The following is a 21,331-nucleotide window of genomic DNA, read 5'->3' on the forward strand; positions in this document are numbered from 1 at the left end:
TTTTGTTTTTTAGGATCAGTTATTGATAGTTGTGAGTTTTTTGTCATTGTACTGTTCATAGTTTTCATCTTCTTTTCCTCGGATAAGTTCCCTGTAACATTTCATGTAATAAAGACTTAGTGATGGTGATCTCCTTTCACTTGAACTTATCTGGGAAACACGTTTTCTGCCTTTCCATTCTAAATGAGAGCTTTGTTGGATTGAGTCATCTTGGATGTAGGTCCTGGCCTTTCATGACTTCTTTCCAGCCTCTTCTTGCCTGAAAGGTTTCTTTCAAGAAATCAGCTGATAGTCTAATGGGAAATCCTTGGTAGGTCACTGTCTCATTTTCTCTTGCTGCTTTTAAGATTCTCTCCTTATCTTTAATCTTGGGTAATGTAATTATGATGTTCCTTGGTGTGTGCTTCCTGGGGTCCAACTTCTTTGGGATTCTCCCAGCTTCCTAGACTTCCTGGAAGTCTATTTCCTTCACCAGATTAGGGAAATTATCCTTCATTAGGTTTCAGCATTCAAATAAGTCTTCCATTTTTTGGTCTTCCTCGTCTCCTTCTGCCACCCCTATGGTTCAGATGTTGGAATGTTTAAAGTTGTCCCAGAGGTTTCTAAGCCTGTCCTCATTGTATTGAATTCTTGTTTCTTCAATCTGTTCTGGCTGCATGTTTCTTCCTTCTGGTCCAAACTATTGATTTGAGTCCTAGTTTCTTTCCTGTCACTGTTGGTTCCCTGTACATTTCCCTTAATTCACTTTTCCTAGCCTTCATTTATTCCTTCATTTTGCAACCATATTCAATAATTTCTGTGAGAATCCTGGTTGGAACTCTGCATCTGATAGGTTGGCTATCACCTCATCACTTAGCTCCTTTTCTGGAGTTTTGATTTGTTTTTTCCTTTGGGCTATATTTCTTTGTGTTGGCACATCTGTTACCTTGTAAAGGGAAGAACCTTAGGTATTCTCCTGGGCAGGGCAGCACACACTGCTAAGTTCTGGTGCTGTATGTGGGGGAGGGGTCCTAGAGGGAACAGTGCCACTTGTTCAGCTCTCTGCTGTCAATTCGTCACTTCTACCACTTCCCACAAGCAAATTGGGGCCTTCTTGTGCTGATTCCCAGGTGGGTGGGTTTGTGTACATTTTAGGATCTTTTAGGTCTCTCTAGTGAACTCTCCTGTGAGGCTGGGAGTTTTTCTTGCCACTGCAACCCCCACAGGTTTTTGCAGCAGAGGTTTTGAGGCTTTTTTCTCAGTGCTGGAACCCTGGTTATATAGTCTGCCTTTTTCCCCAGTTGTTCCTCCTAGTTTATCTGCCCTTGAAGGGGGACTGTCCGGTCCACCAGCATTTGCCTTGCCTGCCTGGTCCATCACCTTGTCACGCATCTGCTCCACCCCAGGTGCCTGTTTCCACCCCTCCTACTGGTCAGGATGGATGTTTCTTCTTTAACTTCTTGATTGTCAGGTTTCCATACAGTTTGATTTTCCTGCAGTTCTAGGTTTTATTGTTGTTATTTTTAAGTTTGTCTTTGTCCTTCTTTTGTTTGTGGGAGGAAACAAAGCATATCTACCTACACCTCCATCTTGGCCTGAAGTCACAAATCCTTTATCTTATCCTTTAAATCACTGATTCAGAGTTGTGCTTCATCTAACTTGTTGATTTCTTCCAGTGTTTTTTTTGTTTGTTTGTTTGTTTTTTATTTCAGATATTGTATTCTTCATTTCTGACTGGTTCTTTTTTATCTCTTTGTTTAAGTTCTGAATGAGAATCCAGTCATCCCCTAAGGTTCTTGAGCATTCTTACAACCATTATTTTAAAGTCTGCTTCTGGAAGCAGACTTTAAATTAACTCTCCAGTTGCTTCCATTTTATTTAACTCTCTTTGGGGGGATTTTTCTTGTTCTTTCATTTGGGGCATATTTTTTGTCTCCCTATTTTGTCTGCCATTTTGTGTTTATCTCTGTATATTAAGTAGATCTGTTATGACTCCCAAGCTTCTTATGAGGTCTTTGTGATATAGTTACATTACAGTTATCAGTGGTAAAATCTTTTTGATCACCTTAGCTACATGCTAGAAATTATTATTGTTTGGGTTTGTGCCCCCTCCTATTACAGTTGAGTCTTTAATGATGTTGGCCCGTTCATTGGTAGATTTAACCCTCAGGCTGGCTAACTATAAGAATAGACTTTGTTCGCCATTTATGAGTTCCTGTTCAGAGTCTGCTCATCTAGGTGTTGTTTTTCACAGCACATCTGGTACTTGCCAGAGTCCCTGTTTGCCTGTGCCATTTTTGTGGCTAGTTGAGTCAAACTCTGGTGTGGTTTGAAGCCCACATGGTTGTATTGGTTATTGGTCCACTTAGCTGTGGTTCAGGTGTAGTTGATGTCAGTCATTGTGTGTGATTGACCTTGGGCTACCCACATGGTGCTGCTACCACTATTCACTGTTTGTCGCTGTGCTTACTGGGCCTGGGTGTGCATGGGAGGGGTCAGACTGTGTACAAAGATCAACTTCCTGCAGCTCTGAGCTGGGTACAGCTCAATAAAAGGTCCAAGGCTTCTTGACTTTGACGTCCACCTGTTGGCTCCTTCACCAAACCCTGAAGTTGCCTGGACTTCCTCCAGGATTTTATAAGAAAGGCTGTAATGTGTGCCCACCTCACTGACCCTTCCACAGGGCCCATGCTTGTTAGGGCAGGGCAACTGGGCTAGAAGGACAGGGCTAGTGAGTCCCCTACTTGGGGGCAGTATGGTCAGGCACTCAATGGGGAGAATGTGGCCCCTACTCCAGATCCATACCACTCAGTCTCTACTAGAGTCTCCAACTCTGGTTCTCCCAGGAGGAGAACACCACAGCCTCAGGTTTCAGTGCAACAAGCTGTCCCCACTACAGGAGCAAGCTTAATAGGGCAGAGCCCCTGGGACTTGGGCAAGCAGATCAAGAAAGCCCTCTTTTGGGGGTGGCACCAGCTGGGCCATGGGAAGTGGGATGAGCTGCACCCTTCACCTTAGCTCTGTATCCACGCCTGCTCAATCCCCAGACTGGAGTCTCTGCAAGGAGACATATTCCAAATGTCTCAGCTCTGAGTGGTGTTCCCTTCCCCACCCCCATGGAACTCAGCTCTGCAGGATGGGGCCACCAAAACCTGGGAAAGTAGATCAAGGAAGTCTTCCATTGGGTTTGGTAACTGCTGAACTCATGGAAAGGGGGAAGATTGGCCCACATCCAAAGCCACACAATTCCATGACTGAATTGTCTGCTTACAGTTTCTATAGAAAATGAACACACCACAGATTTCTGTTGGGTGCAGTGAATAGTCCTTTCTTCTGGACTCAATCTTCGCAAGGTAGTATTTCAAGGAGCAGGTTAGTGCACTTCCTAGACTGCTACTGTAAGGAGTGCCCAAACCTGGGAGATGATGCATGGGGGCGATGTATGGTGTTGACTCAGGACCAAGACCTCAGCTGCTAGACCCTTCAGATCTCTCTATAGAGCCATGCTACCTAGCTCTTCTTTTTATGATTCCCATATGCCCTGAGTCATCTTCCTTGTGTCAGAGCCTAGGTGGGTACCCATGAGCAAGCTCCTATGCATTTGCCCTTGAGGAAAACAGCTAGGATTCTAGCAGACTCCCTCTGCTAGACTCCCTCTTCTTCCCAGTTGGCTGCTGATTTTCACAGATGTTATGTAGGCTCCTTTTCCCAGCCCTGGTGCTCTGCGTTGGGGATCCCAGCATGGTGTTGAGACCCCACACTTTTCAGTGGGAACTTTTGCAGCCGAGATAACCCTCCAACTTCTCAGCAGCCACACCTAGGTTAAGGAGCCAGCCCTTTCTGTATCTTCTCCCTTCTTACCAGTCTCAGTGTAGCTTCTTCTATAAATCTGTGTATATAAATGTCCTGTTCAGCTGTCTTTCAGGTCAATTGCTATATAATTTAGCTGTAAATCTGGTTTGGCACCAGGAGGAAGTTGTATAGCTTCTGCCTACTACACAACCATGCTGAATCTTCTGCTTTGTTTTTCTCCAAACATTAACAACTCACCTCCAAAATACTTTATCTTTATTTTGTTATTGTGTGTCCCTCTCATTTCTTCTCTATAGATTAGAACTTTATTGAAGGCATGGATTTTTGTCTGCTTTGCTCACTACTCTCTCCGGCACCTAGAACAGTTGTTGGCACATGATAGTCACTTAGTAGTAAATATTGTCACATTTACATTTTTCTGTCTTTTTCTGTGCAACTTTGTAAGTCAAGATCCAGTGTGCATGGAGACTGTAAGTGTATCTTTTTTCTTATAGCAACACTAATTATATCATAGTTTCCTCATGACCTTAAAAATTGTATGAAATACAGGATTTGCACATTCTACTATGCACCAATTTCCTTTGAGTGGACTGAGCTATGGCCTGCGGACCGGAAGGTTGCCAGTTCAATTCCCAGTCAGGACACATGCCTGCATTGCAGGCCACATCCCTGGTTGAGGGCATATGAGAGGCAATTGATCAATGTGTCTCTTGCATATTGATGTTACTTTCTCTTTCTCCCTACCCCCTCTCTAAAAATAATTAAATAAAATATTTTCCTAAAAATGATAAGCACTGTTCAGATGACTCCTGATAAGTTTTTTACAGAGAAAGAAAACACTTAAATTCTTTTTTCTAACTGATTTTAGAGAGAGAGAAGGGGGAGAGAGATTGATTTGTTGTTCCATTTATTTATGCATTCATTGGTTGATTCTTGTATGTGCATTGACCAGGAATCAAACTGGCGACCTCCGTGGATCAAAACAATGCTCCAGCAAACTGAACTAGATGGCCAGGGCCTAAAACACTTAAATTATTAATGTTTTAAATTACAATGTACTAAATAAATATTAGTTTTAGCTTTTTATTTTACTCAACATTTATAACTGACAGTAAAAGAGTTTTCAGTATTCTGACAAAAACGTCTCAAGGTCATAGAACAAATCACAATTTTTCTCATTGATTAAAATCACTTTACCTGTTGTCTGCTTGTACACTTATTTTTACAGTCCTGTACTACTATTCAAAGTAGAAACAGTCTTATTTTTTTAATGATTATACACTATTCCATTATATGAATGTGCCATAATTTATTTACCCATTTTCCTATATAAACTTTTTCTAAATTCAAATTATTGAAGATACTTAAGTAACAATTTAAAAAAAATTAACCTTTGTATTTTTGTTGTTTTTCTTTATAAAAAAATGGAGCTGTAGAGGTACAACTAGTAAGTAAAAAGATTTGGGCATTTTAAGGGTCTTATATGTATAGTACCACATTATTTCCCCAAATAGCTGTGACATTTCACATGCCACCCACAGTGTGTGTCTCTCTCAGTATGCTCTCATATAAGTTTTACTTTTCAGATCATCACCAGTCTGATAGCTTGAAAATAATGTCACATTGTTAATTTTATTAGTATTTTCCTGATTGCAAATAAGGTTGGGTACTTTTACATATATATGCTGGGTACTCTAATGAAGTATGTTTAAATTCTTTTTTTAATATATATATTTTATTTATTATGCTATTACAGTTGTCCCATTTCCCCCCTTTTATTCCACTCCACCCTGCATACCGCCTCCCATCCTCATCCCCCCTTTAGTTCATGTCCATGGGTCATACATATAAGTTCTTTGGCTTCTCCATTTACTATACTATTCTTAATCTCCCCCTATTTTTTACCTACCATTTGCTACTTATTCCCTGTACCTTTTCCCCCTCTCTCCCTCTCCCTCATTGAAAATCCTCCATGTAATTTCTATGATTCTGTTCCTCTTCTAGTTGTTTGCTTAGTTTGCTTTTGTTTTGTTTGTTTGGTTTTTTTTGCTTAAGTTGTTGATGGTTGTTTGTTGTCATTTTACTGTTCATATTTTTTATTTTCTTTTTCTTAGATAAGCCCCTTTAACATTTCATATAATAAGGACTTGGTAATAATGAACTCCTTTAACTTGACCTTATCTGGGAAACACTTATGTACCCTTCCATTCTAAATGAGAGCTTTGTCAGATAGAGTCATCTTGGATGTAGGTCCTTGCTTTTCATGGCTTCAAATACTTCTTTCTAGTCCCTTCTTGCCTGCAAGGTTTCTTTGAGAAATCAGCTGATAGTCTAATAGCAACTCCTTTGTAGGTAATTCTCTCCTTTCCTCTTGCTTCTTTTAAGATTCTCTTTTTATATTTAATGTTGGGTAACTTAATGATGATGTGTCTTGGTGTGTTCCTCTTTTGGTTCAACTTCCTTGGGACTCTCTGGGCTTCCTGGAAGTTTATTTTCTTCACCAGATTAGGGAAGTTATCCTTCATTATGTTTTCTACTAAGTTTTCCATTTCTTGCTCTTCCTCATCTCCTTCTGCCATCCCTATGGTTTAGATGTTGGAATGTTTAAAGTTGTCCCGGAGGTTCCTAAGCCTGTCCTCATTGTATTCAATTCTTGTTCATTCTGTTCTGGCTAAATGTTTCTTTCTTCCTTCTGGCCCAAACTGTTGATTTGAGTCCCAGTTTCCTTCCTGTCACTGTTGGTTCCCTGTACATTTTCCTTAATTCACTTTTCCTAGCCCTCACTCTTTCCTCTATTTTGCGACCATACTCAACCATTTCTGTGAGCATCCTGATTACCAGTGTTTTGAATTGTGCATCAGATAGGTTGATTATCTCTTCATTGCTTAGTTATATTCTTTCTGGCACTTTGATCTGTTCTTTCATTTGGGCCATATTTTTTTTGTCTTGGTGCTCCTGTTACATTGTAAGGGGTGGAACCTTAGGTGTTCGCCAGGGCAAGGCAACTCACATCTCTGCATTGTGGTGCTGTATGTTCCAGAGGGGTCCAAGAGGGAACAGTGCTGCTTGCTGTGCTCTCTGCCAGCTTTCAGTCACTCCCTCCACTACCCACAAGCAAACTGGGCCCTTCTGGTGCTGATTCCCAGGTGGGTGGGTTTGTGTACATTCTAGGACCCTGTGGGTCTCTCCAACCAACTCTCCTTTGAGGCTGGGAGTTTTCTCTCACCCCTGCAACTCCCACAGGTTTTTTCAGTCAAAGATTTGGGGAGTTTATTCCAACCCCACACTGGAACCCTAGTTTGCATGGTCTCTCTTGCTCCCCAGTTGTCCTCCCGGTCCATCCGCATGCAAATATGGGACCCTTGCTCTACCCGCTGCCTCCTTGCCCTGAGTCCTCTCCACCCCTCCTACTGGTCTGGGTGAATGTTTCTTATTTAACTCCTTGGTTGTCGGACTTCCATACAGTTTGAATTTCTGTCAGTTCTGGTTGTTTTTTGTTTTTAAATTTGTTATTGTCCTTTTTGGTTGTGTGAGGAGGCATAGTGTGCCTACCTATGCCTCCAACTTGGCCAGAAATTCAAGTTCTTTTATTTTTCCAATGAGGATATGTGATTCTTTATTTCTAAAGAACATACTTTATTTTATGATTACCCCCTCATATTTTAATGATTACTAATTTAGTACTTGTACATCTTAACAATTACAAAGGAAAAAATACTCAGACTTGATTCTACTTCTCAGATTCCCAAAGTCTTACCTTTCAACCTCTTTTCTACAGCATTTTTTATTTTTATGGAATTGAAATATGCGTCAGACATTGGTATATGAATAGCAATAAGAAGTAGCATCAGTCACAGTTCTCCAGAGAAATGAAACCATAAGAATGAATGTGTGTGTATGTGTGTGTGTGTGTGTGTGTGTGTGTGTGTGTGTGTGTATATATATATATATATATATGGATTTATTTTAAGGAATTGGCTTACAAAACTATAGGGCCAGCAAGTCTGAAATATAAGGTCTGTCTGGAAAAAGTCATTCCATTGTTAATATAATCAAAATGGTTTGTACAACATTCATGTACCCTGGCAGCTGAGGAGAGTGGACTGGAACGCACATGTGTGAACAATGACAACTTCACTATACTAGTGGGTCGGGGCGGTAGACACTGTTGAGTGAGCATGTGTGCTGTGTGACCTTTACATTCAAAATGACTGAGAAAGTAGAGCAACAAATCTGCATCCAGTTTTGTGTTAAACTTGAACATTCTTGCATGGAAATTATTCAGGTGATACAGAAAGCTACAACCATGGGCAACTGATTGGCAGCTTCATCACAGCAGAGTTCTTGGCAAAACATCAAATCACCCAGGTGACTCAACCCCCTTACAGCCCAGATTTGGTGCCCAATGACTTTCAGCTTTTCCCCAAACTAAAATCAGCTTTGAAAGTGAAGAGATTTCAGACCATCATGAGATTCAGGAAAATATGTGGCAGCTGATGGTGACTGGGAGAACTCTGTGAGGTCCCAAGGTGCCTACTTTGAAGGGGACTAAGGCATTATTGTCCTATGTACAGTGTTCCTTGTATCTTGTATCTTCAGTAAACGTCTTTATTTTGCATATTACATGGCTGGATACCTTCTGGACAGACCTTGCATGTAGGCCAGGTCTGTTGACTGACAGGTAACTGCGCTATAGTCCTGAAGTAGAATTCTTTCCTCTCCTGGAAACTTCAGATTTTTCTTGTAAGGCCATCAGCTGATTGGATGAGGCTCTCCATATTATTGAGGCCAATAACCTTTAAAGCCAGTTGTTGCAGATGTTAATCACATCCACAAAAAACTTTCACAGCAATACCTACACTAGTGTTCGATTAAGTAACTGGTACTGTAGTATGGCCAAGCTGACACATAAATCTAACCATCATAGAAGTTTGGCTACAGTTTGTTAGAGCTAAAACTCCAAATTCAGATGCTGTGGTTTGACTGACCACTGGTTAACAGGAGCAGAGGGAGTGATTGTAATCATTTCTCCATTAAGACCAGCTAGTCTAATTTCCCAATGTCTGCCTTGAAATTTCTGGAAGCTTCTTTCTTTAACATACTGTATAATTATAAAATTAGATATCTTCACCCTGGCCTAGTAGCTCAGTTGGTTAGAGCCTTGTCCTGTGCACCAAAATGGTACAGGTTCAATTCCCCAGTACCCCCACACATACCTAGGTTGCAGGTGCGATCTCCATTTGGTCGTGTCCATGAGGCAAACGACCAATGTTTCTATCTTACCTTAATGTGTGTCTCTCTCTTTCTCTCGCCGCCTCTCTAAAGTCAATAAAAAACACATCAGGTGAGTATTTTTTTAAAATTAGATCTCTTCATTGGTATCCTAAACTAAAACTAAGTGGGCCAGATGTCCAGGGTTGATTTATGCCTGGAGTAATCAGTATGAAGAAGGTACTCTAAAGTTGGCAGTCTTGATCTTGACTGGCTTTGACATCACAGCAAGGGCTTGGAAAAGAGGAGAAAAGTAGGAAACCCAGTGAGCCAGCTCAGGACTTAGCCACAGGGTTTCATGTGCAGATGTACTTCCTCTCAGTCTAAATTTGACCATCAAGTCTAATCAAGAAGGTGGCCACATAGACCCTCCACCACAATGCTCTTCCAGGGGCGTTTGTTATGTGAAGAATGTCTACAGTCCTAGGAGCAACTATTTTAATGAATTAAATCATCAAGCAGCTTTTTAGCATTGTAGCTTAGCATAAGCACCCAGAAATTGTTGGTCAGTGTTTTCAATATTAAAAAAATAAAACCAACCAAGGTGCCTTTAAAGTACCCTCATAGCTGCTATTATCTGTAAATAAAATTGTTAAAAACAACCTACTTGAGGACTTCCGGCCAAGATGGAGGCATAGGTGGACACACCATACCTCCACGCAAAACCAAGATTGGAACAACAATTTAGAGGCAGAATAACACCCAGAACTGACAAAATTTATCTGAATGGAAGTCGGACAGCCAAGAAGTTGAAATAGACACGTTCATCCAGACTGGTAGGAGGGGTGGAGACAAGCAGCTGGGCACGGGTCGCGGTGCAGAGAACAGGGAGAATTGGGTGCATAAGGCAACTGGGAGCACATAAGGCATCTGGGGCACACAAGATCGCAGCGGATGGACCCTAAGTGCGCAAGCGGCAGCTGGCAGACCCAGTGAGGTGGCAATTGTGGAACAGGGCAGAGTGTGCAACCAAGGATCCCAGGGAAGGGACTGAGGTCCCATGGAGAACGGAGCTACCGCCATTGTTCCCTCTCGACCCTCCCCTCACATACAACGTCACAATCTAGTGACTGGGGTGCCCAGCCCTGGTGAACACCTAAGGCTCTGCCCCTCACTGTAACAGGAGTGACTCAAAGGAACTCATCCTTTTGAGCGACCAAGAGATAGCTAACCTATCAGATGCACAGTTCAAAACACTGGTGATCAGGAAGCTCACAGAATTGGTTGATTTTGGTCGCAAATTAGATGAACAAATGCAGGTTACCATAAAAGAAATGAAGGAAAATGCACAGGGAACTAATAGTGATGGGAAGGAAACTGGGACTCAAAACAATAGAGACCAGAAGGAAGAAAGAAACAACCAAACAGGAAAGAATGGAGAAATAAGAATTCAAAAAAAGAGGAGAAGCTTAAGAACCTCCAGGACATCTTTAAACGTTCCAACATCAAAATTATAGGGGTACCAGAAGGGGAAGAGGTAGAGCAACAGATTGAAAACGTATTTGAACAAATAATAAAGGGGAACTTCCCCATTCTGGCAAAGGAAATAGACTTCCAGGAAGTCCAGAAAGCTCAGAGAGTCCCAAAGAAGTTGGACCCAAGAAGAAACACTGTAAGGCACATCATAATTACATTAGCCAAGGTAAAAATGAGGGAGAGAATCCTAGAAGCAGCAAGAGATAAGGGGGCAGTAACCTACAAAGGAGTTCCCATCAGACTGTCAGCTGATTTCTCAAAAGAGACCTTACAGGCAAGAAGGGGCTGGAAAGAAGTATTCCAAGTCATGAACGACAAGGACCTATATCCCAGATTACTCTATCCGGCAAAGCTTTCATTTAGAATGGAAAGGCAGATAAAGTGCTTTTCAGATAAGGTCAAGTTAAAGGAGTTCATCATCACCAAGCCCTTATTTTAGGAAATGTTAAAGGGACTTATCTAAGAAAAGAAGATTAAAAAAAAAAACATGTATAGTAAAAGGACAGCAAACTCACAATTATTAACAACCACACCTAAAGCAAAACCAAAAGAAACTAAGTAAACAACTAGAACAGGAACAGAACCATAAAAATGGAGATCACATGGAGGGTTAGCAACAGGGGAGTGGGAGAAGGAGAGAGGGGGAAAAGGTACGGGGAATAAGTAGCATAGATTGTAGGTAGAAAATAGACAGGGGGAGGGTAAGCATAATATGAGAAATGTAGAAGCTAAAGAACTTATAAGTATGATACATGGACATGAACTAAAGGGGGGAAGTGGGTGGGAGAGGGTGTATAGGGTCGAGGGGAGTGAAGGGGGGAAATGAGACAACTGTAATAGCATAATCAAAATATATTTAAAAAAAAAACAACCTACTTGAGAGACATTGCTTAATAAGTTCTAAGTATAGTATTTTGTAACAGACCGCTGCTTTATTTATTAAAAGGTGTTTAAGAGAACTGGTAAATAGGTAAGTTTAAGTTTGTGCCTTAGGTTAAAGATACTGAAATGCCAGTAACAAATTAGTTTAATAGTTGGTTTGAATTGTGGGTTAAGGGATTAGGGCTCAGGTTCTAAAGCCACCCCACACCTGGGCTGAATCCTGCCTCTACTGCTTATGAGCCCTGAGCTTTGGGGTGTAGTTAGTTACCCTAACAGTACCTACCTCAAAGGGTAAGACATTCATGTGAAAGCATAGAACAGTTGACATATATGAATGCTAGCTGTTATTACTGTTATTACTTTAAAATGCATGCTGAGGTTTCCTGGAATCAAAATTTGAAGTAGTGCCCTGCTACTTCTAAGAATAAGAAAGAGCCTGTTTGTATTTTAATTAAATTCATTATATAATTTATTATATTATGCATTGAATTTATTTAATTAAAATTTTTATTAAATTTATTTAATTAAAATTTTTATTAAATTTATTTAATTAAAATACAAACAGGCTTTTGTATTTTGTTTCTGCCTTCTTTCAGTGAATCTTCCCTACATCTCTCCCACCTTAAAAATAAACAGAAGTCATTATTAGTAAAATACTGTATGAGAACTCCAAATGAGTGTTTCTAATTGGGGATAATCCATGTCTACATATTGCAAGTTCCTCCTTGCTTATTAAGGAATACTGAAAATTTGTCATAAAATGTAACAAAGTCACTACAATGTTTTCTTGGTCATTCATGCACAGGGTCAGGGGGGACTTGAGGTGCCCAGCGGCACATTCCCAGTTGAGTTTAAATTAAAGGCAGCCTTCTGTCTTTTTATTTCAGATCTCATACTGTAAGCGTGTTCTTTTTCTATTCCATTTAGTGCTGCATTTTTTTAATTTTCGTGCCTTTTTTTGCTCTTTTTGCTGTTTAAGATGTCCCCAAGTATAGTGCAAAAGTGCTATCTAATATTTCTGAGTGCAAAGGGCTGTGGTTTGCCTTATTGAGAAAATAATGTGTTAGGTGAGCCTCATTCAGGCATGAGTCATAGTGCTGTTGACTGCAAGTTGAATGTTAATAAATCAACAATTTCTATTAATTAAGGTACCTTTGAACACAAACACACATAAACCAATGTTATGTATTGATTGGTTGATGGAAATACGTGGCCAGAGTTTCACAGGAACCTAACTTTGTGTTTCTCCAGGTGTAGTGGTTCCATATTTGCTAATTTAGGCTCTTAGCAACCTTATAGAGTATAACTACTGTGAATAATGAGAATCAGTTATATTTCTGATAAAGTCCAGGGCTTTGATGTCAGTGCAGTTTTAATTTTTATTCCTATTTGCAAAATGTGCTTAGCTTCTTTGAAACTGATGAAATGAGTGTCCAATCAATCAAGATATAAATGTCCTTCTCACTCTGTTGCTTGAACAGCGTGGCTTCATAGGATCTAGGGCCAGATTGCATAGTAAAAAAAGTAACTCCGGACAGATGAAAATATTTGATTTTAAGGAAATACAGATTTTCCAAACAAAAACTGTATTATTAGATTGTATTTTAGTATTTTAATATAAAAGTAGGTCCTCCCAGAGGACATTTTTAGTATCTATTATTGTCACTGAGAATTTGATGGAAATGATATTGTTTAATCAATGGGTTATACTACAATTTAAATTTCTAACCTTGAGGACAATATATTTTTTTGTTTAAAAACTACATTATTTTAATAGCTTTAATATTTGGCCTTTTCATATTCTTTTGAAAATGGCATTACCTTCCATATTTTAAAGCATTGTATAAAATCTGAAATTAGAACTGTGCAAAACTTTTCCAGGGTTCTTTGTGTTTAAAGAATTTGTGTTACTGTTTTTGTGGTGGTGATTATTTCTATAGCCATGTTGTCTTAAATTTTTTTTTACAAATTTTTCTTGATCAGTTTTATACTATCCAGATACTCAGGAATTTGATATTTTTAGAGAATTTTCATGCAGTGTAAAAGATCCTCTTTTCTAAATTTCATGGAACTGATAGTTGCAAGTCCTGAATTTGAGCCCTGCTTCTGTAGTCATTAGCTCTTTCTTTTAAATTTCTTCAAAACTGAAGACTTTTAAAAAATTGTTTTTATTGTTGTTCAAGTACAATTGTCCCCATTTTTCCTCCACCCATCTCCCCCACCCCACCTACCCCCACCTCCCACACTCAATCCTACTCAACCACCCCCCCCCACCATTGGTTTGTCCATGGGTCCTTTATACATTTTCCTTCATAACCCTTCTCCTTTCCCTGTTATCTCCCTCTCACCTGCCCTCTGGTTACTGTCAGTTTGTTCTTTATTTCAATGTCTCTGGTTATATTTTGCTTGCTTGTTTGTTCTGTTGATTAGGTTTTACTTATAGGTGAGATCATATAGTATTTGTCTTTCACTGCCTGGCTTATTTCACTTAGCATAATGCTCTGATGCAGACTCCAGCTAGCGGTGTCCACAGTGTTGTGCATGCAACAAACAAATTCACATGGACTGCAGAAGCCCTGTGGAGAAAAGGGGACAGCACGGCCCCTCTCTGAGAGAGAGAGAGTGCCTCGATCTTGCCTAGACAGGCTTTTATTGCTTACATCAAAGAAGGTTCTCACTCATTATGCTCAGGTTTGCTTTAGGTGATTACTTTTTACAGATAACAAAGGAAAGGATGTTACTGATACTTCCTACAGATTAACAAGGAAAAAATGTTGTGAATGCAAGGGAACAATAAGAGTGATTGGTCTGGTTACACTTCAGTTCTTGGGAGAATTAGCACAGACTTCAGGAAGTTACTTTAAAGATATACAGTAGGCATTTGCTGCTTCAATTCAGAGTGAGGGAGTTTTAGCAAAAGCAAGCCTCAGAGTAGCCTAGGTATAATGCAGGCCTGGCTTTCCTATGGGACAGCCAGTCCGTGGGTTTGGCTCCTGTGTGCCAACTTGGCGCCTGTCAGTTTTCCAGTAGGGCTGGGCTACATTTGCCACACCAAGTGGATCGGTTCCCTATAGTGCTCTCCAGTTCCATCCATGCTTTCGCAAAGGGTGAGAGCTCCTTCTTTCTTTCTGCTACATAGTATTCCATTGTGTAAATGTACCAGTTTTTTCATCCACTCATGTACTGATGGGCCCTTCTGCTACTTTGAGCACTTGGCTATTGAAAATTGCATTGCTATGAACATTGGGGTGCATAGGTTCTTCATCATTAGCTCTTAAAGAAAATTGTTTAATACAATACTTGATCTGTTACTCTTTACACAAGAACACACTGAATGGCCTAGAAATCCCCTCTGGCTTAGAAACTACAAGGATTAATATTTTATTTCAGAGGGGCCAAAAAGCTTTTCTCTTCAGCTTGCTACCCTCCACTGAGTCTTTCTATCACCTCGCCTTCAGTTTATCTGCCTCCTGGCCTTGGGTTCTGAGTTTACTAGTGGCTGGTAGTAACTGGTATCCAATTCCTTTTCTTCCTAGCTATGAGACCTTGGAAATGACTGTGAATTGATTTTTTTCTTAAAAGCTGTATTTATTTCACCAAACCTCTTTGAAAGTTCTTATTTACCAGGCTCTGTGATAGGCCCCAAGGGTAGAGTTGAAATGCAAACAAACCATTCCTCTGACCTTAATCTCAATTTCTAATCCAAATAACAGATAATTGTAATAGAGTGTTACAATGACAATAGAACAGATATGTTCCAGGTTAATTTCTGCTTCAGTAGCTAAGAGAATGCAGGAGGAGTTGCTTCTCACCCAGAGTTGTAAAGGATGACTAGTAGTAAACCACATACAAGTGTGGAAGTGCACACAGGCACAACAAGGGTCTGTGAAAGGGTACATTTCCAAAAAATGGACATGGTATATTCAGAAAACTAAAAAGTATTGTGTATAGCACTGCATAGGATGTGTGTTAGGTGCCAGATTTTGAGTGATTCTATTTATATGCTATTCTGAGGAATTTCAAAAACATACTATGAAAATTCAAATGCACAGAATTAGAAAATAATATAATGAACACCTATGTATTATTCATCATCCAGTTTTATTATTTATCAACATTTTTCCCACTCTTGTCTCATCTATCCTGGTTTGCCTCCCCTCCCCCCATTTTTATCTTTAGTATTTAAAAGCAAAGTTCAGACACATTATTTCAAATTGATATGCTGAAGAATTTAAACTTTGCACAATGGAGACCATGGCTGGGTTTTAAAGAAGGGATGAAAGAGCTGAGATTTGCAGCTTATCATTGCTCTTGGGATATGAGCATGTGGAGGACATATTTCTGGGAGGTAGGACCAGGGTTAGGGGCCAGTTAGAAGATGGTTTTATTTTAATTCATGTAAACAGTGCTGAAGTGTGTTACAGCAAGGGAAGTATATAGAAAGGTCATTAAGAGAGAATTGTCTAAACAATAGCCTTGGGGCATGGAGGGATGGAGGAGGAAGCTTTGGAACGCTTCTTAGCCAAAGTGTGGAGTATGGGTTTCTGGACAGGGTTACAGTTGCCCTGCCTTATAACCAGACAAAAACATTCGGCTGCCTGTCACCACAAAAGACAAACTCGTGAGGTAGATGCTGATGCAAAAGAAAAGCGGTTTTATTCAGGTGCTGTGTGACCTGGGAGAATGGCGGGCTCCTGTGTCAAAGACCATCTCAGCACTCTGCCCGGGCCCTAAGTTCTTATATGGATAGAGAGGGGAGGGCTTTTTTTTCTATCCAATTATTTTACTAGTTCTTTGAATCCTCAGGGCTCTATCCATTGATATTTCTAGCTTTCTGCATACTCATAAGAATCTCCCCCTGCCACAGTCTTGGCCAGTGGAGGGAGACTCCCCCCATGCTTTTGTTACAGAGCAACAAGGGGGGGTCTGGGATGATATACTATTACCGAAAGGAACCCCTTAGGTTTGTTATGTCTGCTGCCAGAGGAAAGAGGTCTCTCAATGCCAGAGATTCGTGAAAAAGAAAGGAAATGTTTATTTAATGCTGTACAGACTTAAAGTAGTGACCTAATATCTTCATCAAAATCCCAAAGTCCCTTAAAACACCCACAAACACACACAGTCCTTCCTTCCCCCTTTGCCCAGTCTAGGGTACTATGTCTCAGGAAAAGAAATAGAAGTCCGAGGCTCAGGCAGCCCCTGGTTGTTCTCAGTAATCCGCCTCAGCTGGTAGGCCTCCCTCGGTTCCTGGCACCATCAGCTGTGTTGCCAGGATTTCTGCTAAAGCTGGGTGGTGGTTCCCCCTTCTAAAGCTGCGGGGATCCCCACTCTGCCAAAGCCATGAGGTTCTCTCTCTACTGCCCCAGCCGCGTGGTTCTCTTGGCACAATGGCTGTGGGAGTCTCCACTATGCCAAAACCATGGGGTTTTTACCCTAATGGCTGCCGCATCTGGATTTAAATGCTTGCACCAGTCCTCATCTGCAACCCCATTTCTGACTCCTCCCACCATCGGCTACACTTGCTAGCCCTCTCATATCCTTCCATCTTCACTGGGCTGCCATCTTGGGTCTGGGCAGGTGTGGCCCCATGTTGTGAAGCCAATCATCTCCAAGCTCCCACACAGGCGCTGCAACTCAGGGGACCTTCCCCCCAGTTACATCTTGTTGGGGAAGCTACTTCCATTCCCCTGGTTCAGAGCATGGCCACAGCCATTTAACATATCTGTGCAACCAGTTAAAGGTTATAGATATGTTAAATGACCACACCAGAGGTTAGCTGCAAAGCTGTTGTTGTGCAAAACAATTCTCAATGGTCCTGCTCCAAGTGTCCCTTCTCCTAACCCAAACCTGGGGCGGGGGGTGAGGACATCCTAATATTTCCTGGACACCTTGAGTTCTGGGCCCCATTTCAAATCCCTATTTGGGGCTCCCCTCTTGGCTGCACCCTGTTACACTCTGACTAACTATTTTACAGAAACATCATCTGCTGTAGTTTCTTTTCTCAGTTTGTTACCTGTGGTCAACTATAGCCAAAATATTAAATGAAAAACTCCAAAGTAAACAATTCATACATTTTAAATTGCACACCATTCTGAGTACAGTGATGAAATCTTGCACAATCTCACCTGGCACGTGAACATCCCTTTGTCCGGAATATCCATACTGTATGTACAGTGCAATAAGATATTTTGACAAAGAGAGAGTATATGTTATTATTAACTATTGTTATTTGTAACTTATAAATTAAACTTATCATGGTTATGTGCATATAGGAAAAAACATATTTTGCTGTGTATAGTGTGCACCCATGTTTTTGGCCCAAACTTTCAGGAAAAAAATCTTTTGTTTTAATTCAATGTTTTATTTACATTTAGATACTTGTTTTTTGTATTATAAAGGAATTTTAGCATTTATTTTGTACATAGAGTATAAGAAATTTTATGTAACACATACTTATAAAACACAAGAACAGATACAAGGTACAAGAAATTTTATGTACCTGTTACAAACTGGCACTACCCATGTATAGTGCACATCCTTATTTTTCCACTCAAAAATTTAGTCAAAAAAGTGCTTATTATACACTGCAAAATATGGTAGTATTACAGAACAAAGGGGCCAAGGGCAATATACTACTACCGAAAGGACCCCCTACTAGGTTTGTTATGTCCGCCGCCTTATAGGAAAGACATCTTTCAATGCCAGAAATTTGTGAAAAGGAAAGGAAATGTTTATTTAATGCTATGCAGACTCAAAGTAGTGACCTAATGTCTTCATTAAAATATCAAAGTCCTTTTGGATACCCACAGATGCCCACTGTGCTTTCTTCTCCCCCTGCATTAATTTGGGGTACCGTATCCCAGGAAAAGAAGCAAACGTCCATGTTTTAGGCTGCCAGCACCATCAGCTGTGTTGCCGTCCAGACAGGATCTCTAATTAATCCAAAGCCATGTGGCACCTTCTCATGGCCTACTGGCAAGCTTTCTTTCACCCTTCTTCCAGGCAAAGTCTCTCCTGCTTCCCAGGCTGCGCGGCCCAAGTGAGCACCCCAAAGCCACGTGGTCCTCTTCTACCAGAGCACAGTGGTCCCCACTCTGACCAAAACTGCATGGTTCTTCTCTCCACTAAAGCTGCAAGGGTCTGCACTCTGGCAAAGCTGGGTGGATCTCCCCCCAAAGCTGCGGGGAGGGGGGTCGCCACTCTGCCAGAAGCCAGTGGCAATCCTCTTCTAAAGCCTCATGGTGGTTCCCCCCTACTAAAGCTGCGGGGATCCCCACTCTGGCGAAACCAGATGGCTGGTGAGAGATGCGTGGCTCTCTCACATGGTTACAGGGGTCCCCCACTCTGCTAGAAGCTCGTGGCTCTCTCTCTCTCACGTAGCCTCAGGGGTGCCCACTCTGGCAAAACCGCGTGGCTCTCCCTGCACTGCCACAGCCTCATGGTCCTCTCCTCTACTGCCACAGCTGCATGGTCCCTTTCTCTCTCTGCACTGCCACAGCCGCCTGGTCCTCTCTCACATGGCTGCTGTGTCTGGGTTTAAATCCCCACACCAATCTTCCTCTGCAGCCCCATTTCCGACTCCTCCCACAGCTGGCTACACTTGCCAGCACTCGAATATCCTTCCAGCTTTACTGGGCTGCCATAGTGGGTCTGGGTAGGCATGGCCCCATGGTGTGGAACCAATCTCCTCCAAGCTCCCATGCAGGCACTGTAACTCGGGGAACCTGCCTCCCAGTTATATATTGCGGGGTAAGTTCCTTCCGTTCTCCTGGCTCAGAGCATGGCCACAGCTATTTAACATAGCTAAGTGACCAGCCAAAGGCTATAGATATGTTAAATGACCATGCCATGGATTAGCTGCAAAGCTGTTGCTGTACAAAACAGCTCTGCATGCTCCTGCTCCATGTGTCCCTTCCCCCAACTGACACTTGTTGAGGGGGAAGGGGTGAGGACATCTTATATGTCTTTCTAATATTTGCTAGACACCTTGAGTTCTAGACCCCATTCCAAATCCCTATTTGGGCCCCCCCTCTTGGCTGCACTCTGTATCAGTAGTAGGTACAGGATTTGGTGCTATCTGTGGTTTCAGGCAGCCATGGAGGGTCTTGGGATATATAGGGGGGCTGCTGTAAAGGGGACAGTATATATCTTAAGTGTCCATTTGACTATAAGCATGGAGCTCAGAAGACAGAGATTGGAAATCTGTTCGTATTATGCAGACAGAGCACATGAAGAGAGGACTGTGGCACCAGCAGGGCCTGAGGGTCAGGCCTGTGGTCACCTCAGAGGATCCAGAGCTCAAACAGGAAATTGATATGAAAGTAGCCAGCCAAGAGAGTGACTGACTAATAGTCAACATGAGTTTCTTTACTTCTTTGTGTATGTGTGGTGTTCTTGTCTCGTTTCCCCTTACCCTCAGCTGTTGGGAACTGCCCTGCCTGGTATCAGAAGCTGTAACTCCCACCAGGGCTAAGGCTGAGGGAATGACCTTGGACCATAAGCCAGCAAGGAGACAAAAGGTTATCTCCCTGGCAGGAGCGCCACTTCTGCTCTTTTTACTTCACCCTGCCTGGCCCCCAATGCTTGGTCGGGTAGCCAATGATGGGTAAGATTCCCCAAGGGGGGAATGACCTAAGACAGGCACAATCATGTGGGAGGCCCCCAGGGAAGGACTTTGGGGGCTACAGCAAAACGGGGTGATTTACCCTCGCCCCTCGGCTTTGACAAAGCCTGAGTTCTCATTGTCTGCAAGAAAATCTCCTAATCTCTTAGCTGCCTTACTTCCCTTGCTCCACCTAATCCTGAAACAATGACAGAGGGTGGTGCAGCCCTGTGCTGGAAAGGGTGGGTCCCCTGGGTGATCAGGTCTAAGAAAGAATATGTAAAATCCTGTGAAACCTGCTTTGTTTAGAATGCTGTCAATTAAATGATAAGGGTCCAAGGAAGAAGTAAGTTTGTTCCTTAAAGTTTTACTGCCCTATGACCCTGACTCAAAATAGGCTCTCAGAGTTCCTTGTTGTCTATTGTTGGATCCTTACTTCCTGGCAATTAGTAGTGAGCTTTACCTGAATTCTTATGCAAATGAACCCAATAAAAGCCTACTGGGGGGGAGAATGGGGCGCTCTCCCCTAGGGAGGGTGGCCGAGGTGCTCCCCACTAGAGAGAGTGGCCGTTTCATCCCTATTTCTCCACAGGACTCGGTTGTCTCTGTGTATGTTTTTCTCGTGTTTCTACGAGCCGTCTGCAGCATTCCGAGGTCACTACAGGTTGGTGGCTGCCACACTGAACTCTGTTAAGTTTTATTGTTTCCTTCCTAAGTTCAGCAGGAAGATAGAACTTTAACTTCTCCTATGGACATTTTGTATATGCATGCTTGTTCTGTTTATCCCTATTAACTTACAGGTGGTTTGAGAGTAGAAGGTATATATTCATTTGGGTGTCTTATTGTACCAGTTAATCCACAGCTTTTTACATAATAGATATGGTGTACATATTTATTAAAATGAATTAAGATTCTGGCTTCTGCCGTGGCTGGTGTAGCTCAGTGGATTGAGTGCTAGCCTGCGAACCAAAGGGTCACTGGTTCAATTCCCAGTCAGGGCACATGCCTGGGTTGTGGGCCAGGTTCCCAGTTGGGGGTGCACAAGAGGCAACCACACATCGATGTTTCTCTCCCTCTCTCTCTCTCCCTTCCTCTCTCTAAAAATAAATAAAATCTTTTTTAAAAACTTAATTTAAAAAATTCTGACTTCTTTCCATATACATTTGATGTATGTTTATCTTAAGGGCCAACTATGGGTATATATATATTTCATATCACCTCTCTTTTCTAGTTTCTCCCAGAAAACAAGCTCTTACTTCTTCCTTCTTTTTCTAATAGCGTGTTTAGGAATTTTATCAGATATTTTTT

General features: G+C 41.6%; 1 protein-coding gene across 1 annotated transcript in view; it reads left to right on the forward strand.

Moving 5' to 3' along the window:
• MFSD14B (major facilitator superfamily domain containing 14B) overlaps positions 1-21,331 on the forward strand; it is a gene marked incomplete at its 5' end in the record, with an annotated part of 129,975 nt that overhangs the window by 60,012 nt on the left and 48,632 nt on the right. The window lies entirely within an intron of this gene.

Source organism: Phyllostomus hastatus, unplaced genomic scaffold (assembly GCF_019186645.2).
Source record: "Phyllostomus hastatus isolate PE091 unplaced genomic scaffold, TTU_PhHast_1.1 phas_contig_41, whole genome shotgun sequence".
Lineage (NCBI taxonomy): Eukaryota > Metazoa > Chordata > Mammalia > Chiroptera > Phyllostomidae > Phyllostomus > Phyllostomus hastatus.